At 42.7% G+C, this 20,490-nt stretch overlaps 1 protein-coding gene across 8 annotated transcripts in view; it reads left to right on the top strand.

Annotated features, from left to right (window-relative positions):
• LAMA2 (laminin subunit alpha 2) overlaps nt 1–20,490 on the top strand; it is a 1,276,598-nt gene that overhangs the window by 220,382 nt on the left and 1,035,726 nt on the right. The gene's annotated exons all lie outside the window — the stretch shown is intronic.

Below are 20,490 nucleotides of genomic sequence, written 5' to 3'. Positions count from 1 at the left end.
GGATGCAGGTTCGGGATCCAGGATTGGATACTAGTGACCACGGATGCGAGTCTCCGGGGTTGGGGAGCAGTCACACAGGGGGAAACTTTTCAGGGAAGATGGTCAAGCCAGGAAGTTGCTCTACACATAAACGTGTTAGAGTTAAGGGCCATTTACAATGGCCTTCTCCAAGCGGAACGTCTTCAGTGGCGCACATAAACCGCCAGGGCGGTACAAAGAGCAGAGAGGCAATGGCAGAGACCACAAATATTCTCCGCTGGGTGGAAAGACATACAAGCGCTCTGTCGGCAAGTTTTCATTCCAGGAGTGGACAACTGGGAAGCAGACTTCCTCAGCAGACATGATCTCCATCCGGGAGAGTGGGGTCTTCATCAAGAGGTCTTCACAGAAGTGACAAGTCTTTGGGGAACTCCTCAAATAGATGTGATGGCTTCTCACCTCAACAAGAAACTTCAGAGATATTGTTCCAGGTTAAGAGACCCTCAAGCAATAGCGGTGGATGCCCTGGTGACACCATGGGTGTTTCAGTCGGTATACGTATTCCCTCCGCTTACACTCATTCCAAAGGTGCTAAAGATCATAAGAAGAACAAAGGTTCAGGCGATCCTCATCGTTCCGGACTGGCCAAGAAGGGCTTGGTATCCAGATCTTCAGGAATTACTCATGGGAGATCCCTGCCCTCTTCCTCTACGAGAGGATCTGTTACAGCAGGGGGCGTGCGTGTTCCAAGACTTACCGCGTCTTCGTTTGACGGCTTGGCAGTTGAACGTCGGATCTTAGCCCGAAAGGGTATTCCCAGTGAAGTCATTCCCACGCTTCTTCAGGCTAGAAAAGAAGTAACGGCGAAACATTATCACCGTATTTGGAGAAAATATGTGTCTTGGTGTGAATCCAAGAAGGCTCCTATGATAGAATTTCAGCTAGGCCGGTTTGTCCATTTTCTACAAGCAGGTGTGGATGCGGGTCTAAAGTTAGGCTCCATTAAAGTGCAAATTTCGTCCTTATCAATTTTCTTTCAAAAAGAATTGGCCTCCCTTCCGGAAGTTCAGACTTTCGTGAAAGGCGTGCTACACATCCAACCTCCATTTGTGCCCCCAGTGGCACCATGGGATCTTAACGTGGTGTTGCGGTTCCTTCAATCACATTGGTTGGAACCTTTGCAGATGGTAGAGTTGAAATTTCTCACGTGGAAAATGGTTATGCTGTTGGCCTTGGCATCTGTGAGGCGGGTGTCTGAGTTGGCAGCCTTGTCTCACAAGAGCCCTTATTTAATGAAGATAGAGCAGAGTTAAGGACTCAACAGTTTCTACCGAAGGTGGTTTCATCGTTCCACATGAACCAACCTATTGTGGTGCCTGTGGTTACTGCCGCCTTCGCTGAGTCAAAATCCCTCATTGTGGTTAGGGCTTTGAAGATTTATGTCGCTAGGACGGCTCAACTGAGGAAAACAGATGCTCTGTTTGTCCTGTATGCACCCAACAAGATTGAGGCTCCTGCTTCCAAGCAGACTATTGCGCGCTGGATCTGCACTACGATTCGGAATGCTCATTCTACGGCTGGATTGCCGTTACCGAAATCGGTGAAGGCCCACTCTACCAGGAAGGTGGGCTCATCTTGGGCGGCTGCCCGGGGGGTCTCGGCATTCCAACTCTGCCGAGCAGCTACTTGGTCAGGTTCAAACACTTTTGCAAAATTTTACAAGTTTGATACTTTGGCTGATGAGGACCTCATGTTTGGTCAATCGGTGCTGCAGAGTCATCCGCACTCTCCTGCCCGTTCTAGAGCTTTGGTATAAACCCCATGGTTCTTGAAGCGTCCCCAGCATGCTCTAGGACGTATGAGAAAATAGGATTTTAATACCTACCGGTAAATCCTTTTCTCTTAGTCCGTAGAGGATGCTGGGCGCCCGTCCCAGTGCGGACCCTATCTGCAGTAATTGCTTATTAGTTATTGGTTGTGTTATACACAGGTTTTGTTTCTGTTATGTTCAGCCTGTTGCTGACATTGTTCATGCCGTTGACTGGATTTCTGTTAAATGCCATGTTGTACGGCGTGTATGTGGTGGGAGCTGGTAAGTATCTCACCCTTAGTTTAACAATAAATTTTTTTCCTCGAAATGTCCGTCTCCCTGGGCACAGTTCCTATAACTGGAGTCTGGAGGAGGGGCATAGAGGGAGGAGCGAGTTCTTCACACCCATTCAAAGTATTAAAGTGCCCATGTCTCCTGCGGATCCCGTCTATACCCCATGGTTCTTGAAGCATCCCCAGCATCCTCTACGGACTAAGAGAAAAGGATTTACCGGTAGGTATTAAAATCCTATTATTTCATACATCACATCATTTGGTCTCTCAAGTACACTATTGGCTGCTCTTTGGTAATTTCAAATCCCAGGAATGTCATAATCATTATTGGGGCAACTTTTGGAGCGTTTGTCACAAAAGTCTATAACCATATGTTGGAAAGTGCCACCATGTCACCACAATTTGAGGATCCTGCTTGGTCTGTAGATAGGAAATCATCCAAGTAGTGGCACACATCCTTATAACCTGATACTTAACAACACACCCTAAAGAGGAACTGGATGTTTTAAATAACCTTCTGTACATGAAATAGTACAGCCCATCAGAAGGCATCTGCTGTACCTAGAACCTATGGGCAAAATACATGTTTGTACGCAAATGCAATTGCAATTACGAGATCTCCTAATGTTAGCAAGTGAAACTGGCGCTCAGGAATCAAAAAAGACGCCAATAGTAGCCATCACAAATTCATTTCCACTTGTGTACACATTCACAGCCTACACGCAAAAATGAGGAACATCAAGGTTAAGGGTTAGTCTATGGTTATGCAGACTGAACACACCAGTAGTAACTCCGAAGCCATGTTTTTTGCACGTACTAGCTTGCAGCCATCAGCAGATACATGCCCAGAAAATGTCCATGGCACACCTGCATTTTCCCAACCACTTCCCATAAACTCCACATTAACACCTCCAAGTGCTTACTTCCTGTCACTTTTCCATGACATCATCATTGAGAGCAGGATCGCAGCTGCACCTTCGGGCATGTGCATTGCAATCGGGGCACATGTGCAGTCTGCCAATAATCACACCGTAGTGTGATAATCGGGCATTAAGTACAAACATGAATTATGTCCTATGGGGGTTATTCAGACGCAGAAGCAGTTTTGCTAAAAAACGTAAAACTACTACTGATAAAATTGCATGCTGCGGGCTGTCCAGCCCAGGGCAAGGCCACATAGCATATGTAGTGCTGCCCTGCGCTGTGGTCGCATTTTAAATGTGAATGCAATGCAGAAATAGAGGTAGACCCTGTATACGCATCCAAGGTGCATATCCAGACGCAACGCCACCATGTTTCCCATCACTTGAAACACAGGCGACATCATCCGGCTACCCCAAATGCACCACTCTCCACAAACCGCCACCTCTGATCACACGTCGCCTATCAATCACACAGTGACAATGTCCTTCCAACATGCAATCACATCGTGACTGTCTGTGTGTGTGCTATTAATTTGCGACACATGCACAGCCACCCAGTAACCGTCTGTCTGCGATTTTAGTAAAATAGCGTCTGACTGTGAATAGCCCCCAATGTACATTTAAATTTACAGTAAAGCAAATGGAAACCAGAAGGGTATATATAAAGTATTCCAAACACAATATAACACTGTATCTTTTTTAACCATTAATGCCATATTCACACATTGTGTAGCATTTTTAAAGCTTTTGTAAAAGTAATATACCTCCCTTTCAGGCATGAAAGTTGATGGATCATTCTGCATGCACCAATCTCTTTTGCTAATTTTTCTTACTCTACTTCCTAATATTCCACCATAGCTAACACATTCTTTGCCTTCTCTGGGCTGCCCAAATCTCAGACTGGAATCCTAAATGAATAATAAAGCATTTCTAGTTTCACAAAATCCGAGATTTTATTCCTGGTTATAGTTAATTCCACACATTTACTATAATTTCTCCTATCAGACTTTGCAGCTAGGTCATTAAATGTAGGCATGAAAGTAATGGTTTATATGTAGTCTATAGTGCTTTCCATTTTTAGTTATTTCATACCTGTAGATTAATGTAAGGTTGGTGCCTGTAACAAACCCAAGGATTGCTCCTTTTGTCTCTGGCCCCATTTTTCTATACTTCTTTATTTTGCTGTTTGGCCATGGTTTACCTTACCCAACTACTTCTATTTATTCTTTACCTGCCAACCTGCCATCACAATCTAAGCTCACTGTATCACCCATAAATTGTGCACCGACCTAGCCAAGCTGTAAATGGGTAAATCACTCCAGCTGAATTCTGTCCTGCACCATAATAATGCTTCTCGCCTTCATTAACACTACAGCATTGCCACCATTCCACTCCTAAACTATAGTATCATGCAGCACAGACAGTGGGAACCTGGGAAGGCAATGGCATGCTGACTAAAGAATATGGTTTTGCTAAAAAGGGTTTCTCCCTCATCGCCGCTCAATGCTTATAGTGTTTTTGTTCCTAGCTTGTGTCTTAGTACCTGCTACCCCTCGTTTTCCAGTTTGTGTGTGTTATTCATCATAAACTACAGTATTCTGTGCAGTTTATACATGACCTACAAAGCAAGTTGTTTATGCCACTACTTTCTGTAAGTCACAGTCTCTCACCTGCAACCACCAGCTGCACAGGAATCTCCTAGTCAGCTAGATTAATTTGGAGATGTCTATGTGAATAGAAAAGACAACCAACAATAACATGCATACACATTGACATTGGATATCCTTTTTATCTCCCCGTCTGAGCATCAACACTATTGATCTCAGGGGGTAATTCAGATTGCATCACTGCAGCAGCGCGCCGCACGATGATTTTGTACCTGTATGGAGGGGGGTGGGCAGGACCTGACATGCGGGGTGGACAAGCCCTGTGCTGGGCGTCCTCCCGCATGTCAGAGTAAATGATCGTAGATGTGCTAAATTTAGCACATCTACGATCAACTCTGAATTACCCCCCAGCCTTCAACTTGTTGTCCAAAGGGGCTCCGCCATTTGTCGCCTGAATGTCCTTGTCTGCAAATCTCTCAAACAATTTCTCCTCCAAGTGACTGTGACTTCCTTTGCCAACATCTGTATTCCATGGTTACATTTTTGATATCTTGTAATTAGCAAGAGGCAGCTTTGATCCTCCTGACCTCTTCCAAAGTCAGAGCCACAGGGTTCCTTACGTGTACCAAGCCTTGCATTATGTGATTACTCTACCCCATTTACATTACTGACCTCCTCTTTATTACATCACAGTTGTCACCCTTTACAGCTCATCCAGACCTTTTTTGTTATTAGAGGCTGACCCATTGACCCTACCATATTGTGCTGACTCCGCTTCTTCACAAAATTGTGACCACAGTCCATGCTGATTTTTTTCCCTGTAAAGCATCTGCTCCAGTTTGCATAGCCTTCTCCCAGCTAATTTTCATGCACTCATCTACCCCTCTTTCCATTTCACTGTTGCTCTCTGAGTGAGTTACTTAAAAGAATAAAAAGTGCACCAATCGCTTGCCCTTGCATTGCTCACCCCTGTCGTTCCTGAGTATAGATTAGTCACATGCAGTATCTTACTATTTTCCACTACCTGACCTGATAATTGCCACTTCACCCTTATCCCTTATCAAAAACTGCAACTGATTTCTACCCACACTAACACAGTGGGACCCAAGGCAGGCTCCCTTCTGTGACATAACTTTTCCAGCTCCAAGCTTCATGAATATGGAGGTTTTCTGTGGAGAGGGACTAACCCACTGTATTGAAGACCATCAATTCTTGTCCAGGCACATCATGTGTTTCCCTGAAAATTGTCATGTAAACTCTTTGTGGGAAATGTTATAAGGTCTGAGGGCCCGATTCAGACTTGATTGCTGTTGTGTAAAATCGCACAGCAGCCGATTATCAAATGACTGTGTATGCGTATGCACTGCAATACGCAGGCGCAACGTCAAACAGCGACAGGATGGTATGCAAATTTAGGTTGCAAGGCATTCGCAAGGTGTTTGACAGGTAGAGGACATTTGGGGGTGGTAACTGGCCATTTTCTCGGAGCGTCAGGAAAAATGCAGGCGTTACCAAGCATTTTCTGGTAGGGTGTGTGACGTCAGCTCTGGCCTGATCAGCCTGTTTCTATCGTACTTTAGGAGTAAGTCCTGGGCTACGCACAGACTGCACAGTATGGAAAAATCATTCAATGGTGAGTGAGTTGCGAACGAATTTGCAGATATCCGCTGCCTGGTGAAGTTGTCGCACAGCGTACACAGCGTACACATGCATTCGCACCCTTGCACGGGGCAGGCTTTCACTCTCCCTGGTTGGTGACTGTCTGATCACAGTCATCTGCAAATTTGCAGCACAGCAATCAGGTCTGAATTAGGCCCTGAGTTTGTAAAATGTGTAAGTTTAGCACTAAACTTGCACATTTTTCAACTCGGACAATGTAATAGGATGAGGGAACATACAAACTTGCATGTTTCCCGCAATACTGAAACTCGCACAGACCAAACTCGCATTCCTAGGGAAAACATACAACTCAGCCAATGTCATAGGGTGCGAGTTAGGGAAGTCCCTGGTATCGGGATTGAAAAATGGCCAATCCCGGGATTCCCGGGATACCCGGGATTGGCTTTTAGATAGGTGGCCGCCCCCTCACCCCACCCCGCCCTGCCCGTCCCGCACATATAACTTACCATATACCGAGGACGGGAGGGGTCATCCTTTCATCGCTGCAGACGGCTCCTGACAGCACAGCGTGACCTCTCACGCTGCGCTGGGGACCCGGAAGGAGGAAGCCGGGCAGCGTCTGAGCGTCCTGTGGACGCTCAGCGCTGATCCCTCAATTCCCGGGATTGGAGTTTCCAATCCCAGGATTGAATCCCGGCCATTTTTGGGCCTAAATCCCGGGATCCCGCCGATCTCGATCCCGGGATTCTGCCGATCCCGATCCCGGATTGGCCACCATAGTGCGAGTTCTAAACTCGCACGCAAAACCTTACCACAAACTCACCTATAAATAGACCAGTTTTGTATAGGAGAGTTTGACCGAAGCATGCACAGATCAGTGATATCTGTTAGTTAGAAATAGTTAAAAATGAAAAAACTAAATTGACGTGTGACCCCCCCCCCTTCCCCCCCCCCCACACACACACACACACACACACACACACACACACACACACACACACACACACACACACACACACACACACACACACCCCTACCTCCCAAAATGTAACCAGCCCGGGGTCTTTGAGACGGTCCTGGTTCAAAAAATACAGGGGGAAAAGTGCTACATCATTGCTGCAGTCACATTAAACAGACCTTTTAGTCACATTTCATATGCAGATACAGCCATAGTCACACACAGAATATAGCCATGCCACATACTGTATCATTAGCAGAGTCTGTTTCTGTGTCTTATTCGCATAGCAATGGGAATAAGATGCATTTTCGGCAAAAAAAACCATCTGAAATTAGCAGGGTAGCATGGGAACTGCCGGCTCACTCATGCCAGGCATCACACAGTGCATGGCGTATTGAGGCTAGATATATGAGGACATACCTGTACCTATATTTATTTAACCAGCACTAGGCTCTTGGGCTGCTCCTGGTTCTAAAAATACAGGAGGGAAAAGATATAGGGGACCCCTGTATTTTTAGTGCACCGAGCTTCACAAGCAAGGGAGGTAATGCCACAGCCAGGGGACAGCTTATATTGGTCCCCTGGCTGTGATGATAACTCCCCCAACTAGTCAGCCCAGGCTGGGCTTCCCTGGGGGAGTGGGGACCCCTCTATAAAGGGGTGTCTGCCCCCTCTAGGCAATCAAGGCCAGGAATTAATCCTGGGGCTATCTTTGGCACTCCTGGACTGTGGGTGCCTAGCTGATAGCAATTAAGTTGTAAAAGTTGGAATTAATATTATCTTTTACAGGTGGGACTTCATGTCCCAGTAAGCATCCCCTGTATGCTGGTACTTAGAGAACCAAAAGTACCAGCATGTAGGGCACTGAAAGGCCCACTGGCACCAATAGTCCCCATGTAAAAGAAAGATAAAAAAACATATGTGCACACTGTGAAAATCAGAACTTTAATAAACACCCTTGCACACTCATACATACTTACCTACACTCCCTGGAGCAATTAACATTCTCTTGTCCATGTAGAATCCACGGTAACTATAAAAAAAATCCATGCAATACTGAAACTCGCACAGACAGCAACCTAATGAGTAAGTTTGGTAACACATACATTTACTCTACATGACTGAGCGGCACTCGGGTGACTCCTGTCATTGTAGGACAGGAGTGGGGAACCTTTGGCCCTCCAGCTGCTGTTGAACTACACATACCAGCATGCCTTGCTACAGATTTGCTATTTGGCCTTGCTAAAACTGTTGCAGGGCATGATGGGATGTGTAGTTCATCAACAGCTGGAGGGCCGAAGGTTCCCCATCCCTGTTGTAGGAGATGCCAGCCAATCAGCAAGCGCATCTTTCTGATTGGAGAGGACGGCTATGCTGTCAGTTAAACTCCCCCCTTTGAAACAGCCCTGGTATGTGTGTTAAATAATCTTCTGATGGCAAGAGAAAGAGGTGACTGTTCAATCTTAATCCTTTTGGAACTACCTGCAGCATTTGATAATGTGGACCATACGATTCATGTTGAGCTGAATGGCACAGTTCTTAGCTATTTCAAATAATTTCTTACCAGGAGGTCACAGAGAGTTTCATCTGGAGTATACTCATCGTCACCAGTGCCACAGTCATGTGGTGCTCCACAAGTTTCTGTATTATCTTCCATGCTTTTTGCAGTATAAATTCTACCACTGGGTGAAATAATCAGATGCCATGGCCTGGTCTAACATTGCTATTCAGATGATACACAACTGTACCTGTCCTTTGCTCCAGGTACTGAGAACCCAATAACAACCCTAAATGCTGTCTATCTGAGCTCCAGGAGTGGATGTGGCCAGTTGGATGTGACTGAATCCTGATATAACAATGGTCCTTATGGTAAGACCTCAATATCAATGACAAGACAGAATATAAACATATGGGGGAAGTTTGAGTGAAAGCACAGCCTCTCACAGCCAATCAGAGAGCAGCTCCTACAGATGCAATTACTGATTGTCTTATGGCTCCTACTATGACAGGGATCATCCGTGTGCCACTCAGTTGCATAGCACATATGCTTACTCAGTCTGTACTGTTTTGGGTATATCGGTATGTTATTTTTTATCCACTTGGATGACTAATTGTAATGAAGAGGACCTGGTCTACACTAGGAAGAGGTGAGTATGTTTTTTTTTGTTTTTTTTACAGCTGCCATGGATTCTACATGGACAAGAGGATGTGAATGGCTACAGGGAGTTTAGGTAAGTACTGTATTTGTGAGTGTGATTGTGTAAGTGTGTGTTTTAAAGTTATACTTTCTATGGAGTGTGTCTCCTGTCTTTTTTGTATTTTTATATATAGGTGCCATTGAGCCTTACAAGACCCAGCATCCTGGTAAATGCAGGGACGTGCGGTGAGGTAAATGGCTCAAGAGGCACTGGCTGGCACCAGAGCTAGATTTACACACAATACAGTATATGAGCCAAAGGGTACATCTGGGCATTATACACAGGTGCAGCAGTATAAACTCATGGAAATGTGTTGAGTTTTGATCAGAGATGTACAGAAAAGATAAGCAGGTGAGGCACTGCCTCACCTGCCATAGACTTTTTACTCCAGAGTTTTGACTATACAAATGATTAGAATAATACAAAGAAGATATTTCAAACATATTCTTTGTATTTTTCATATACGTTTTACAGTCAAAACTCTGAAACAAACATTAGTATGACAGAAGAGGCTCTGCTTCACCTGCTTCACTCCACCGCACATCACTGGGTAATTGTGGTTCTTTAAATACCAGAATACCAGCACATGGGGGAAGCTTTCTGGGACCTGTAGTCCAACCTGTAAAATACAATATTAATATTAACTTTTACAACTTGCCACCCACAGCCCAGGGGTACTGGGGATAGCCCCAGGATTCTGCCCTGGTCTTGGGTGTCTGGGGTGGGGGTATTGAGGTGGTCCTAGTTGGGAGGATTGTTATGACCAGCGGACGAATATAAGCATGTCCCTTGGCTGTGGAATTACCTCCATGGCTAGTGGAGCCCAGTGCTGGTTTTAAAAATACGGGGGACCCCTTCATCTCCCCTCCTGGTATTTGTAGAACTAGGACCAGTCCAAGAGCATGGTGCTGGTTCCTAAATTACAGGGGAACCCTACACATTCTTCCCCCTGTATTTTGTAAACCAGGACCGGCTCAAAGAGCACGGGACTGGTTATACTTTTTTTGGGGTGGGGGGAATTGGCCACTCCACTTCAATTTCTTATTATTAACTGTTTCTAAACTTTTATAGACAGAGACATGGATGGATTTACCTGATCTGTACATGCTTCTATCAAACTTGCAGTTTGTAATGAAACTTACATTACATGGTACGGGTTTACATATGGAAAACCTGCATTTACTAGCATAATGTGCAAAGTCGCAGGCTATTACATTTGCCGAGTTGTGGGACAAACTCGCACCTTCAAATAAGCAAGAAGGTGTGAGTTTGTCCTGTAGTAAAAACTTGGACCCTATTACATTAGGGCCTTTGTACCAAAGTGACACACCAAGCTGTTTTTAAAAAGCTTTTTCCAAGTGAGTTTTCTCAACAGTTGACAAATCCTGGACAGTGCTTTGAATATTCAACTGGCTAATATTACTGAATCTTGGCATCATCTTTAGAATGTGAAGAGTTTTAAGAATGCATTATACTGTAGCAAACAATATTTCTTTTGTCTTCTCGTTGCCCTGTATTTAGTGGTCTGTAACAAGAATACTAGAATCATTCTTCAGCAGTATGATGCATTGTACTAACAATGTTTAAACCAGAACCATTTTTCTTTTTATTTACAGAACTTTTTTCTTTAAATATTTCATTAAATGTCAACAAATGTTTTTCTGCACAGAGCGGAAGCATTTAAAAGTACCTGTACTACTGAGGGAAATAACGAAATAATATAAGCAGACGGTTTCTTGGCACTAAATTAGAACTGTCATCCTCACGTTGTTATCTTTTAAAACTTCAAATGTAGGTTTGTCTGTGTGTTATAAACAGAAATCAATTTTACCATTACTAATTTATTCCTCTTCCTCACAGACATTAACTGTAAATGTTGCCACACTGCTTTATGAATCGAATCTGTCTACTCACCAGTGCTTTTAAAGCAATTACTGCTATCCCTCATTTTTAGAAGTACTGATTATTAAACATAACAAAAAAAGAAGACAATTCACCTTTATCAATTTCAGATACACTATGTGTAACAAACTATATGAGTTTTCATGTACTGTATAACAATCTGTGTTGTATGTTGCACAAAAACTTTTAAACTGAAAATATGAAAAAAGAAAGTGATGGTAATAGTGTCCTTTAGCAATGTAAGAGTCCTTGAGCAATGTGTGCCACAAAAAGTACTTTCCAAATTGACATATTAAAAATCCTACACACAAACAAAGACCACTTTAAATGAAAAACCTTTAAATCACAACCAATATAAATTAACAACTAAGAATAATGATGCAAGCATTGTGCTGGCGTTTTAAATTTGTTATAAATTATTGACCAACAATAATGAATTTGAGTTTTACATTTATTTTAAAATGTTTAAATTGAGGTGACACTAAAAAATTAACAGAACAACCAACATACACACACATAAACCAAACATTGGTGGTCAACTCTCACATATTACAACTAGAGATAAGAGATTCGGATTTAAGGAAATCCGAATGCACATGAACTTCCGAGATCTGATTCTTCCGGGGTACTGGCTTGGGTTTTCCTGCCCCCCTGATTCCAAATTGAGGCAAAACGCCATCCTCCGGGAGTTGGATTCACATTGGTTTTGGATTCGATATAAGGGGGCTGCGGCCAGGATTTGGCACCATTTCTTTAGTTCAGGCACACTGCTGTATGCTGCACTCTGCTCTACTTTAAGTGGCTGTGGGGTGTCCATCTCAGAGTGCCTCTGCAGTGTCCAACGCAGAGTGGCTGTGTGCATCTCAGTGGTACAGCACTGACTCTGCAGGCCCCACCCACTGCATTAATATAAGCAGTGGGTTAAAAAAAAGTAAACAAAATTAAATAAAGTAAAAAAAAAAAAAGATGTAACATTTTTTTTCATTTGTACTGTTGCAGTGCGTAAAAGTGGTCGGACTCCACACAGTGTGAGTCAACCAGTCAGTTAAAAAAAAGAAATAAGAAAAAACTATATTGTTGTATAATCTGGCCCAGGTTAAAAAAATTGCCAAAAATTATTGACACCTCTACCATAACTCCATCTCATATAGTCACATCCAAAGAAGGGTGGAGGATTATTTTCATGACACTGTACAAATAGGCATGTCACAGAGTCCCTTTGACTACTGGAAATAAAAAAATGCAATTTAGAGGCCCTTGTACAAACTGTCTTTGCATTACTTAAGCTGCCCACCCTCCAGGGTGCACTCAGAAAGGGTTTTCATCACAGCCGGGAACCTTATCAGCAATAGGAGTAGGAGGCTACTTCCTCAAAATTTGGAAAAGATAATGTTCATCAAAATTAATTACAAATTCCACAAGCACTACCTTTACCATCAATTTTATCAAAGTACAGAGACTTCTGTAATGGTGGATTCCAGTGGGGGTGAATTGATAGTGTGAAGATTATTTTAAAATTGATAAGGATGAGGATGGTAGTGGTGATGACATCTTGCCACTGCAGAACTGTTAGCATAGCTGCCTTAAATCCACTGGTAGCTTGTTTTGTGGGGGCTCAAACAAACCAAGCACTTCAGCCACAAAAGTGTCGGTTCCTGTCACTTAAGTGCTTGGTTTACTAAACTGTGCATGTCCTTTTTAATATGCAACATAAGGGTGAGTGGGAGGGCCCAAGCATAATCCCATCTTGCACCACTTTTCATTTCTGCCACTGTTATGTGGTAATGTTTCTTATATGTGCTATAAATGGTCGGGCATTTGTGCCGCTGCTCTGACGCTTAGTAACCACCCAGCTCACTGCAGCCTTTGGCCTAAAGCAGATAAAAACAATATTGTAAACTGTGAGGTGATCAAAAGTGACTGGAAATTAGTGGAAATTAATGTTATTGAGGTTAATCATACTCTAGGAACAAAAAAGGCCCACATTATGTTATTTTTCCTTTTTTTAAATTTTTGGGAAAGAAACAAAAATAGCCAAAATCCTAAAACAAAACTGGATGATGAGTTAGAATGAAAACCAGTAAAAATGGTCCAGCAAACATCTGTAATCACAACCCACCCATTCTGCTGTAACCATTTCTTGCGCAGGACAAATTGATCATAAAATCATCATGCTAGGAGAGTGCACCAACTAAACAAAAAATATTAATAAACAATTAAAACTACCATTCTTTACCACCAAAGCGAGGCCTAAGCCATCACTAACAAACTACACGAAAATTTCCCCCAAACACCAAAATAAATCCTTCAGAAAAAAAGACAAACCGGAGCTAAGGTGAACCCTATCGGATTGATATAGGTGGATATACTAATCCTGCCTGAGATGGTGACAGCTGTGTGCCTATAGCAGGTACATATGAACAATCCCACATTAATCCAGAATTCAGAATTGTTAGACTACTGTGAGGCCATTAATACCCATAATGGATTGCTGCTGCTGCAATCCTATGGTTTCCCCCTAGCCACCACCTCACTATGTACACTATACTATGCCCCTTTCCCGGTTCATCGGCTATGGTACCAACTAGGAGGAGGTCCTCTTATGACCTGTGGCCCCTCTTTATGTACATTGCCCCTCATGGACAGCTGCCCACTGACTTCATAGTGTGCAGCAGCAGCTCCAAACCAAGAAGCATGACTATGATATGTGGGAAAGCCTCATCCACTTCATGGTATTGGAATGGGGGAGTGTGATCTCCCATGACTGGACACTTGAGCAGACCCCCCAGTGGCCACAGAAGCCACCGTCCACAGAAGGGCAGTTCAGAGGAAGCCACAGAGCCTGTGACCTAAGTCCCAGCTGTCGCTCTGATGACACCATGTGTGGCTGTGGCCACCAGGCAGGAAGGGGGGAATGGTAAGTGCCAGGGACTGGACATGGTGAAAAAAATGAACACACAGGAGAAAAAGTAAAAAAAAAAAGACATAAGGATAAAATGGAGGAAAGGAACAGGAGAGTGCTGAAATATCAGAAACAGCAGATCAGCTAGAAAAAGGTAATGGAAAATCAAGTGCAATACTACAATATTTTGTGGAAAACAACACTTGAGAACTTCCCTGTCTTGTAAAAAAAATGGAAATCTTTATAAAATTAAAACTCCACCACAACTTGACTATCATTGGCTGAAACATCCAAAACCACAATTAAAGGGGACCATCACATATTTAAATGGCAACCCTCCAAGAACCCCATGTGATTTAATGTCCTTCAGGCTTAAATTTACTGTTCAGATAAACATACACATGACATATATTTTTTACTCCAGTGTTGACTATAAAAATTATTAGAATAATACAAAAAAAAGTTTCTAATATATTCTTTGAATTTTTTTAAATACTTTATATAGTCAAAACTCTGGCATATATGCTCTGCCTCACCTGCCTCACCTCACCGCACGTCACTAGTGGTAGGTCCAAGAAGTCTTCTATTTGAATCAAATAATGTTCCTTGGCACAACTTCAATAAGCATGTAGAATAAAGAAAAGATATACAATACTGTACGTACTGCATTTACAATAGAGATGGGCACCGGAAATTTTTCGGGTTTTGGTTTTGGATTCGGTTCCGTGGCCGTGTTTTGGATTCGGACGCGTTTTGGCAAAACCTCCCTGAAAATTTTTTGTCGGATTCAGGTGTTTTGGATTCGGGTGTTTTTTTTAAAAAACCCCTCAAAAACAGCTTAAATCATAGAATTTGGGGGTCATTTTGATCCTATAGTATTATTAACCTCAATAACCACAATTTCCACTCATTTCCAGTCTATTCTGAACACCTCACACCTCACAATACTATTTTTAGTCCTAAAATTTGCACCAAGGTCGCTGGATGACTAAGCAAAGCGACCCAAGAGGGCGGCACAAACACCTGGCCCATCTAGGAGTGGCACTGAAGTGTCAGACAGGATGGCACTTAAAAAAATTGGCCCCAAAACAGCACATGATGCAAAGCTAAGCGACACAAACACCTCAATATCACAGGAATTATTCGTTCTAATCAATGGTATTATTGGTCCAAATCACTGGAAGAAAATGACAATATCACAGGAATTATTCGTTCTAATCAGTGGTATTATTGGTCCAAATCACTGGAAGAAAATGACAAAATCACTGGAATTATTCGTTCTAATCAATGGTATTATTGGTCCAAATCACTGGAAGAAAATGACAAAATCACTGGAATTATTAGTTCTAATCAATGGTATTATTGGTCCAAATCACTGGAAGAAAATGGAATGGATGGACACTTGCAGTGACACAGAGCTGCAAGATACAGCAATGGCCTACTGTACACAACTATATACTGTTGGGTCACCAGAATTCTACACTGTAATACTATATACTGCTCACAAAAATGCAGCACAGATATGGAATGGATACTTGCAGTGACACAGAGCTGCAAGATACAGCAATGGCCTACTGTACACAACTATATACTGTTGGGTCACCAAAATGCTGCACTGTAATATATACTGCTCACAAAAAATGCTGCACAGATATGGAATGGATACTTGCAGTGACGCAGAGCTGCAAGATACAGCAATGGCCTACTGTACACAACTATATACTGTTGGGTCACCAGAATTCTACACTGTAATACTATATACTGCTCACAAAAATGCAGCACAGATATGGAATGGATACTTGCAGTGACACAGAGCTGCAAGATACAGCAATGGCCTACTGTACACAACTATATACTGTTGGGTCACCAAAATGCTGCACTGTAATATATACTGCTCACAAAAATGCTGCACAGATATGGAATGGATACTTGCAGTGACGCAGAGCTGCAAGATACAGCAATGGCCTACTGTACACAGCTATATACTGTTGGGTCACCAAAATGCTGCACTGTAATATATACTGCTCACAAAAATGCTGCACAGATATGGAATGGATACTTGCAGTGACACAGAGATGCAAGATACCGCAATGGCCTACTGTACACAACTATAAACTGTTGAGTCACCAAAATGCTGCACTGTAATACTATATATACTGCTCACAAAAATGCTGCACAGATATGGAATGGATACTTGCAGTGACACAAAGCTGCAAGATACAGCAATGGCCTACTGTACTGTACTACTATAAGTATAATTAATTATTTACTGGTGGTCCCCAGTCCCCACAATAAAGCACACTGAACACAGATATTTGCAGCACACTGAGCACAGATATGGAGCGTTTTCAGGCAAAGAACGTAGATATTTTCAGCCACTGAGCACAGATATTTGCAGCACACTGATCACAGATATTTGCAGCACACTGAGCACAGATTACGGAGCTTTTCAGGGAGAGAACGCAGCCATGTCCTCTCCGTTCAATCTCCAATGCACGAGTGAAAATGGTGGCGACGCGCGGCTCTTTATATAGAATACGAATCTTGCGAGAATCCGACAGCGGGATGATGACGTTCGGCCTCGTTTGGGTTAACCGAGCAAGGCGGGAAGATCCAAGGCTGCCTCGGAACTGTGTAAAATGGGTGAATTTCGGGGGGGTTCAGATCTCGAGAAACCGAACCCGCTCATCTCTAACTTACAAATAATAAATTATGTAAAAATATGTGTATAAGCTCAATCAATAGGTAAACATCTTTTATTTTTATCAATAAAATAGTTGTCACTTGATATTTGGTACACAACCTTAAAAAAATTCCAAAGTATACAATATAAAGTATTATGTGTTCACCTAAAGCTATTCATAAACAATTGCTTCCAAGCATCTTAGCTTTCCTTTATCTCCTTAGAACATTTCACATATCCAGAGGCGGACTGGCCATAGGGTTTACAGGGAAGATTCCCGGTGGGCCGACGCACCCGTGGGGCCTGTTCTTGTTTGAGGACATGTGGTCCTTTTTATAGACATAATGAATAAGATGCAAAATAATTTGCATATATGAAAATGACTTTGCCACTTAGCCTGTGATTACAGATGATCTAGTGTATGCTCTGTCTGCCTGCTTGGCTGACATAAGATTGAGTGAATAGTGATTAGGATACGGTTGGTGTAATAAGCAAGAACATTTATCTTTCTAAAGAATGATATCGTTTTTTAAATTCTGAAGGTGTATCATATAATGTGCTCATAATATTTAATTTTATTTATTTTTAACTTCCCCCTTGATGCTGGACATGTCCACTATCTGGAAAGTCTTGGGGGGAGGGTGCTGCTGCCATGGCTAAACCTTACACCTCTGGTGCTGCCCATGTGAGGCCACTAGTACAAATTTTTCCAGGGCAGCTTTTTGTTCCCAATCCGCCCCTGCACATATCTATTTTTTTCTCTCCTCTTTCCTATTTCATTGATACTGTATGACGCACAAGGTGTGAATTGGTACTAGAGAAAAAAAGGGGAAAAAAGACACTTTGAAGTACTTGTTTATGAACAGCTCAAGAAAAGCACACTATGCATTATATACCATTTTATACAATGGTGTGTGCATTATATATATTTTTTTATTCTTCCTTTTTTTTAAAGTTGCTATATTAAGGAAAAGCTACAGTGAACATCATGTCACAACTATTTAATTGATGAAAATTAAATCTAATAATCATATAATTTATAAAAAGGTTACATACTATGGCACTCATTCATCTTCAGTAGCAGTTTTGCTAAAAACACAAAACTGCTCTTCATAACATTGCATGTGTTCTTTTATTTATTTATTTAATTTTAATATAATTTTAAATATGTAGCCAGGTGACATAGCTATATTAGCAACTGTCTCACTGACCATAAGGACCCCTGTTATTCTGCATGTTTTTCATGACCATTTTCTGTGACTTTACACCTTGCTGCACATTACAGGCAGAATTCGATTAGCTCCGATAATTTAATGGGCACAAAAAACAAAGGGTTTTTTTCTCACTTTTTTTTTTTTTTGCTTCTGGCTACTCACTTAGAGCCCACTTTTTGCACCCGTTACATTATCTGTTTTCAGGTGAAAACACTTATGATAATGGGGGTAATTCCAAGTTGATCGCAGCAGGATTTTTTATAGCAATTGGGCAAAACCATGTGTACTGCAGGGGAGGCAGATATAACATGTGCAGAGAGAGTTAGATTTGGGTGGGTTATTTTATTTCTGTGCAGGGTAAATACTGGCTGCTTTATTTTTACACTGCAAATTAGATTGCAGATTGAACACACCCCACCCAAATCTAAAGGGCCCTACTCACTGGCCGACCCGCCGCCGAGCTGCCCGACGGCGGATACGGCCGACGAGCGACCCGGCGGCGGGGGGGCAGTGACGGGGGGAGTGAAGTTTCTTCACTCCCCCCGTCACGCGGCTGCATTGAAGTGCAGGCAAATATGGACGAGATCGTCCATATTGGCCTGCATGCACAGCCGACGGGAGACCAGCGATGAACGAGCGCGGGGCCGCGCATCGTTCATCGCTGGAGTCTCCACACTGAAAGATATGAACGAGTTCTCGTTCATTTATGAACGAGATCGTTCATATCTTTCAGAAAATCGGCCAGTGTGTAGGGCCTATAACTCTCTTTGCACATGTTATATCTGCCTCCCCTGCAGTGCACATGGTTTTGCCCAACTGCTAACAAAATTCCTGCTGCGATCAACTTGGAATTACCCCCAAAGTGTTCACAAATGTGACCAGTGCCAGGTGGGCTTGTACACCTTCACACTAGCAGTTCCAATGTCTGAGAAAAATAGAAATAAAGGACTGGATTTATCAAGCCGTGGAGAAAGATGCAAATGGAGAGATGTGCAAAGCCATAGAAATAGATAAAGTAGAGCGAGATAAAGTACCAGCCAATCAGCTCCTAACTGCCGTGTTATATGCTGTGTTTCAAAAATAACCGTTAGGACTCATTGTTTGGCACTTTATCTCTCTCCACTTTATCTCTCGCTAATCTTTGATAAACCAGGGACAGAGTTTTAACATTTGTGATTTATGGAAGACCATGTGACGTCATCACCCTGCTGTTACGATGATGGGCCTTTTTTTATATGGAGGCCTGGAGCTCCATCTGCCTTATTGTTAATCTGACCCTAGTACCAGCCATTAGAGAACCTCCTATGCAGAATATTGTTTCAGCAGCTCTGACCAATATATCTTTCTTATTACAGACCAGTTCAGTAGACAGATTCTCCCTCAAGTAGCTGTATGTAAAATTATGAAGTATCATTTTAGAAAATACGAAATTAAAACCTCTAAACAATTAATTACCACCATCATTCCATCGAACATAACTCTTATATATTATATACTAAAACAAAAGTCACTTGCAAAATTAACCCAGCATAATTAAGGTTGGGTCATAATGACTCAGGGCATTTTAAATTACATGTATCTTTTTACTTAGTTATGTGACATTGCCAAACCTCTCATTAGCTGGTGTGAAGACTGCATCTTACCCGTTTCCTGCTACCACTCAGCCGGCGTCAGTGAAGAGAACAAGACATGTGCAAACTGCATATTACAGCATATAAATATATATATATATATATATATATATACACTGCTCAAAAAATAAAGGGAACACTTAACACAATGTAACTTCAAGTCAATCACACTTCTGTGAAATCAAACTGTCCACGTAGGAAGCAACACTGATTGACAATCAATTTCACATGCTGTTGTGCAAATGGAATAGACAACAGGTGGAAATTATAGGCAATTAGCAAGACACCCCCAATAAAGGAGTTGTTCTGCAGGTGGTGACCACAGACCACTTCTCAGCTCCTATGCTTTCTGGCTGATGTTTTGGTCACTTTTGAAAGCTGGCGGTGCTTTCACTCTAGTGGTAGCATGAGACGGAGTCTACAAACCACACAAGTGGCTCAGGTAGTGCAGCTCATCCAGGATGGCACATCAATGCGAGCTGGGGCAAGAAGGTTTGCTGTGTCTGTCAGCGTAGTGTCCAGAGCATGGAGGCGCTACCATGAGACAGGCCAGTACATCAGGAGATGTGGAGGAGGCCGTAGGATGGCAACAACCCAGCAGCAGGACAGCTACCTCCGCCTTTGTGCAAGGAGGAACAGGAGGAGCACTGCCAGAGACCTGCAAAATGACCTCCAGCAAGCCACAAATGTGCATGTGTCTACTCAAATGATCAGAAACAGACTCCATGAGGGTGGTATGAGGGCCCGACGTCCACAGGTGGGGGTTGTGC

Source organism: Pseudophryne corroboree, chromosome 4 (genome assembly GCF_028390025.1).
Source record: "Pseudophryne corroboree isolate aPseCor3 chromosome 4, aPseCor3.hap2, whole genome shotgun sequence".
Taxonomy (NCBI): Eukaryota; Metazoa; Chordata; class Amphibia; order Anura; family Myobatrachidae; genus Pseudophryne; species Pseudophryne corroboree.
The sequence above is the reverse complement of the archived record's forward strand: the minus strand, read 5'-3'. Positions and strand labels throughout refer to the sequence as shown.